Here is a 7,110-nt window from a genome sequence, read left to right on the forward strand (position 1 = left end):
ACCACCAGCGCACAGTGGCTGCAGTGTGTACCATCCACAGGATGCACTGCAGCAACTCGCCAAGGCTTCTTCGACAGAACCTCCCAAACCCGCGACCTCTACCACCTTGAAGGACAAGAGCAGCAAGTACATGGGAACAACACCACCTGCACGTTCCCCTCCAAGTCACACACCATCCTGACTTGGAAATATATCACCGTTCCTTCATCGTCGTTGGGTCAAAATCCTGGAACTCCCTTCCTAACAGCACTGTGGGAGAACCTTCACCACATGGACTGCAGCGGTTCAAGAAGGCGGCTCACTACCACCTTCTCAGGGGCAATTAGGGATGCTAGCCTCGCCAGTGACGCCCACATCCCATGAACGAATAAAAAAATATATAAAATGCAAGTCCTTCTTATGTCCAATCATAACTATTTTGTATCATTTTTTTGTGTCTATAATTTTCTTCTTTCCGATTGGTTTAGTGTCTATTTTTTCAGGCTTTCTGATTGATGTCAGGAAGCAGCCTGTATTCCTAGCCCTGCCCTCCCGAAAGCATCCCTCCACATTCTCAGGGCACAGCACCAGAACCTTCCCACGTAGTTTGTCCAGGTAACCGTTCCTTTCACGCAGCTGGAGTCACTGCCAAAGTCAGGGCCCGACACGGCTCGAAACCAATATTAGTGAGTGACAAAGCTGGACAGGGCAGATGCCTAGGTGAGAAGTGTCATGACCAGCACATGAAAATGAATAACAAATGGAGTTCTAAAGATAAAATAAATATATTATAACATAAGGTGGAACGGTATTTTATGTGAGGCGCTGATTCCTGTTCCCAAATATTCCAGAGGGAGAGAGTTGTACACAATAATGATCCTTTTATATTATAAAAAACATTCTTATGCTTTGCTGGTGAAATTCCATTGCAGTAATTACAAGAAAACTATTTGGGAATCAAGGAAAAAAAAACTTTTTTGCAAATAAATAAAATTTCCTCTTAAAGTTGTTCCCGGGATGGGACCCATACCTCATCTCCAGCCTCAAGTCTACCTGGCATGGAACCTGCCGTGGCCTCCACGCTCTATCTGACACCCCCCCCCAAACCCCAATCTCAGCTTTGTTGCTTCCCCGAACCCCAGGCCCTGGTCTCGGTCTGCCCCTGGTCCCCCAGTCCAGGACTTGGCCCTTTCCTTTCTTCTGCCCCAAGCCTTGCTACCCGTGTACCCTTCCTCCTTGCCTGAGCTCCTCATTTCCTCCCAGCCAATGCCCCAACTCACTGAACCCCAGTTTGTGTGTCAGTTGTGGTTCAGTGGTAGCACTCTTGCCTTTGACTTGGAAGGTTGTGGGTTCAAGTCCCACTCCAGAGACTTGAGTACAAAATCTAGACTGATGTTCCAGTTCAGTTCTGAGGGAGTGCTGTATTCCATGTGAGATGTTAAACTGAGGCCCTCTTTGTGCTTTCAGATGGATATACAATATCCTACAGCACTGTCTTGAAGAAGAGCAGGGGAGTTGTCCAGGCCAATATTTATCCCTTAATTCAATATCACTAAAAATTATCTGGGCATTAACATATTGCTCTTTGTGGGACCTTGCTATGCAAAAATTGGCTGCTATGTTTTCTATATTACAACAGTGACTACACTTCATAAAGTACTTAATTAGTTGTAAAGCGCTTTGGGACATCCTACGGTCATGAAAGATGCTATATTAATGCAAGTCTTTCTTTCTCACCCATGCATGTTGCAGAAGCTCCTGGGCAAGCTCATTCTGGCCAGGGCAGCGGCCCTGGTTCTGCATCCAACGCAAACGACAGGAATACATTCACCTCAGGGTACAGCCACATTTCAGACCAAGGTCCAGCCTGCCACTCAAAAAAGAAATGCAGCCGTCATAATACTGCCTCAGCTATGATGCTGCGCTCACTAACAGGGCTGACTACCAGCTACAGGCAGCAGTGAGGCAGAAGTCAGAGCCTGATCCATACAAATCATAGGAACATGGGAACATGGGACTGTCAGATCAGGAGTAGGCCATTCAGCCCCTTGGGCTTGTTCTGCCATTCAATTAGATCATGGCTGATCTGGATCTTAACTCCATCAACCTGCCTTGGTTCCGTAACCTTTAATACCCTTGCCTAGCAAAAATCTATCAATCTCAGTTTTGAAATTTTCAATTGATCCCCCAGCCTCAACAGTTTTATGGGGGGAGAGAGTTCCAGATTTCCACTACCCTTTGTGTGAAGAAGTGTTTTCTGAAGTCACCCTTGAACGGCCTAGCTCTAATTTTAAATTGGTGTCCCTTTGTTCTGGACTCCCCCACTAGAGGAGATAGTTTCTCCCTATCTACATTACCAACTCCTTTGAACATCTTAAACATCTCAATTAGATCCATGATCAATACAACAGGAGATGCACTGTGGGATGGATTTTACAAATTAGTGCTCACAGGTTCACATGACGGGAGCACATACAGGAAATTCAGGCACAGAGGCTAACACAACATCACAGCACAAGCTTCTGTTGATTACCATTAATCATTCTGGTTGCGCTGAGCTCTGCACCCTTATTCCCAATATGTGTTCTCATTGCATGAAGCTCTGTGCACTAATTTGTAAAATCTCCTCCTATATTTATGTTTAAAAGCTTTGTTGTTACCAGTGACATTTAAAATCAGGAAGAGTGGCATAGCTTGCAAACACATTTAAACAAATCATACGTGACAATTATTATTTTTAAAGAGCGACCTCTATTACAATAGATTGCATTTTAAATCAAAATTATGTGGTTGCCCATCTTAACGAATGACAATCGCCAGGTCTGATTTTACCTACATACGTGTGTGTCCTGATATACTGTAGTTTGTACACATAACCTGGGGTAGAACTATGGAGAGAGCAAAGGGAACAGTGCAAGTATCGTGCCCCCACCCTCCACTCAATCAATTCCAGATATTAGAAAGTGCACGTGGGGAAAGGCTTCCTTCATGCACCATATGCGGCAAAAAAGTAAACACATCAACAAAGATTTACGATGTCTCTATATATTGCACATAGCGGCAATCTCTCCCTTTGAAGTGAGAACAGGATGAGGCTCGGCTCTGATAAGCAGATACCCTGCCAACAATCACGCCGTTAAACACCTCTCCCAATTTACTTCAGTTGAAACGAAAGTCGGGAGAGGTGTTTAATGGGTGGTCGAGCCGATAACGTGCGTTTTGAGCTATTGCCCAAAGTCAAAATTACCCCCACTGTCTGGGCTTAGACATGTCGCTTGATTTCAGCTGGCGCAATCCTCCCATGTTCTGCCACACAAAGTTGCAAACACCCCCCTCACCACCCCCCCCCAAACTAACACCCCTCCCCACCGCCACACCCCCCCCCCCCCCCACGCCCAGTCCTGCTGAGTACCCTGTGCTTAGCAATTTGGCTTCAAGATCCTCGTCCTGAGGGTATTCAAATCCCTCCAGGGTCTTGCTCCACCTTATCTGAAGGAAGCACTTCCTTGCATGTGCCCTCCTCTGCGATGTTACAGTATTGCTGTTCCTTCTGCTCCACCATCAGATAGTGCATTTGGTTATTATGCCCCCGCTCTCTAGAATTTTCTTTCAAACTGCATTGCCTTGCTACCTCCCTCTTTGCCTTCAAAAGTCTCCTAAAAAGCCATCCCCTTGATCCTCATTTCGATCTCTTCCATCCCCATCTGCCCCAGAAACTTTTTCTACTGTGTCTTCATCTTTTAACCTTTAAAGCACAACCAACAGGTTGTCTTAATGTGCGGAGTGCTATATAAATGCATGTTGTTATTTGTAATGGCTATTCGTCTCCTATTTTCTACTGATATCACATACAAAACCATATTTCCCATCAATTTCAATTAATGGAAGTTATTATACTCTTGGATCAAGCACAAAACATGATTATCTGAAGAGGCGTTAAGTGTGAAGAATGTTTCTTAATGTTTCTTGCTGATTGACCACAGCAGAAAGGAGTCTTCAGTGAGGGACATCACCAGGCAACAAACAGAGACTATTGTCAAGTGCAATTACAAAGAACAAGATGTACCTGCATAAAGAAGATAAATTATTTCCTACTTTAACCTTTTCTTTAACTCAAGGACATAATAAAATAAATATTGACTGCCATTTTTAGCCTTTAGTTGTGTAAACTGTAACTCCTACATCAAATATCATAAATTCATGCATCATATAGTCTTACGTTCTCAGTCATGTCATTAGCCCTTAGATTAACAGTTTACTGCTGTAGTCCTCAACTATAGTCACTACTTATTCTATTTGTTCATTAATGACTGCATTTCTGAAACGTTATTTTTTAAACATTTTCTTTTTTCTTCCTTCCTCTCCTGCAGGCACTGTCTTGTGTGGTGATACAGTTCTCCGGGCACTGGCCATTTTCTGGAAATGTGTTTGGTCATTCTTCATGTCTAAGTCTAAAGAATGAATGTTGACAGGCTATTTGTAAAGTGCTCTGATACATGTGGAAACCCATCGCTGTGTTTGAGAGTCTTCAAACTAAGCTACTGAGAAATTCAGACGGGTACAGTTTCTGCTGCACGGGTACAGTGCGCAATCTTCCTCCTTAGGAACAACTCCTCACCTTACCTAAGTCCAGAGAGATTAGGCACAAAGTAGCAAAAGCCAAGGCCTAAAAAGGCTCAGGGTTGTGCAGGAGTACTCCTGGAGTCTAAGCTATGTAAAACCATACAGCTTAAAAACACAGAGTACTGGTAAGCTTTCCAATGCTTGTTCAGCCAGTTCCGCCTATTAAGGTATTAGCTTGCAAAATTATTAGATAGAGGCACCCTAAAGACTATTAGGACTATGATATGACTGTCTGAGACTCGATATCCTGATGCATGCCTGCTCAGCTTCCCCCATAGATACAAGGGGATCTACATCCCTTCCTCCCTTCTTCTTCCCATCCTTGCACAGTAAGTAAGCTAGCACACTTCTTCCAGTAGCATACTGAGGGCATTTTAAAATAAGTTTCAGATTAGGGAAGAAGTGGAGTGATCCAAGCTTGGGATTGCAAAAGGATGGAGTTACATTCCACCTGGAACAGATGTATAGAAAATATGTTTTACTCATATGCTACATGGCCCTTTCTCATTCTTATTCTTCCAATATGAGTTATTAAAGCCTTCAAAGATAAACGCTGAGCAAAGTATTTGCACAACAAAATAACCAATTACAAAGAAAAAGGGACAGTTAAGAGATTGCAACCACTGCTGTGAAATAGCTTGAACTCCCACAATAAAGCCTAATCATTGACAAACTGATTAACACTTCAAACAAGGTAAATATTGACCATTCAGTCATGATGCGTTTTTTTATGTGGTGGTTTGCAGGATCATAGTTATATTTTCAATCAAGTTATTTACGCCTCTCTTTGCACGTAAGGGACATTACACAGTTCTACGTTAGTAGAGGCACTCTGGTCATCTATGAGCAGGGGACTGTGACCGTGGAAGTTATTGTGTGAGACAGACCCAGGCAGGGAAGTCTTTTTCAAGACTTGGAGGTGGCATTCTAATGGTTGAAGGTTTGGGGAGCTTCCAGGTTTGGAATGGTTTTCATTCCCTTCTCCTAGGTTATTCTAGTTGGTTTTCAACATGAGATTGTGGTAGAGACCTTGAGAAGGTGTGGTATTGTGGACTGCTAGGTAAAGGACCCAAACAACTTGGTGCTTTCCCAGTCATTCAGTCTAGCACACTGCAGGAATCACCTCTTTGGATTGGCAAATGGTCCACAGACATTTTGTCCACATATTTGTTGGGAGGAGATAAGGGCCACACCAGAGAGAAAGGATGTCCATCGGAAGAAATATGCTAATTTGCTTACTGAGGCTGGTGGGGATGGGGGTCTTCTGTTATGGTCCCTGTGGCCTCTGTTTAATAGGGCTGGAGGTGTGGCCAGGATCAGAAAATGTGTGATTGTGTGTTACCGAGGCCATAACCTTTCCAGCATTCCACAGGGAAGAAGGGGGTCAAATCTGAGGAACTTGTATGGGTATTTATGTTCAGTTCACTTTGAATTGGACCACTCACATTCAGCTGTACGCTGAGGTTGAGAGTAAGAGCTTGCACTTCTTCACCATTTTACTAGCGCGAGATGACAGCCTAAGTCTTGAACCCAGAAGTTCCTTAGATTCTCTGCGCTCTCTAACGTGGCAGAAAATGGAGATGTGTCCAGAGAGTGTAGGGTGTGGAGGCATAGTTCTGGGGGCATAGGTTTCCAATGGAATTTGTGAGGTGAGGTCTATTTCTTCAACCACAATTTTGTAAAAAAATGTAGGGACATCCTATAGGCACTTTATTAAGCTATCTTCAGCCTGTGGAAGATAACATTGTCAGCTACATTCCTAGAAAATCAACTCTTTATAGTTTTACTCTCCATGTTCTAGAATTGGCATTATTCAGAATCTTATATTTGTCCTTGGTGTGTAAAAATAAATAAAGACTTGAATTTATATAGCGCCTTATCAAATTACTCAGAAACATCGCAAAATGCTTCACGTACAATGAGCTACTTTGAAGTGTTATGACTATTTTTATCTAGGCAATCAGGGCAGCCATTTTGCACACAACAAGATCTCAGAAATAGCCAGGAGATGAATGACTATTGATCTGTTTTTAATTATGTCACTTGACCAAGACACCAGAAGAATTCCTTACTCTTCAAATAGTGCTGTGGAATCTTTAATATCCACCTAAACCAACAGAATACATAGACGGGGCCTTCATTTAATGCCTTATCCTCATTCCTTAACACTTCAACACTCCTTCAGTACTATCCTGGAGTGTCAGACTGCATTATGTGCCCGAGGCCTGGAGTGGGGGGAAAGGAGGAGGCTTGAACTCAGCCCCTTCTTACTCAGAGGCAAATCTGCGTCCAACTAAGCCAAGCTGACATTGCAATAATTGCTTCTGTGGAATGTACCTCAAAGCCACTTTATCTTTGGACGCTGTTTCCCAAGTGAGGTTGATTTTTTTTTGCACTTGACAAGGTATTTTCATTCATAGAATCTTTGCTGCAATTAAGGACAACGCCATTGAAAAGAGTATGATAGAAGTCAAGGAGTGGTGATTAGATAGCGTCAAGCTTAGGTTT

The sequence above is a fragment of the Heptranchias perlo genome, chromosome 13 (genome assembly GCF_035084215.1).
Source record: "Heptranchias perlo isolate sHepPer1 chromosome 13, sHepPer1.hap1, whole genome shotgun sequence".
Lineage (NCBI taxonomy): Eukaryota > Metazoa > Chordata > Chondrichthyes > Hexanchiformes > Hexanchidae > Heptranchias > Heptranchias perlo.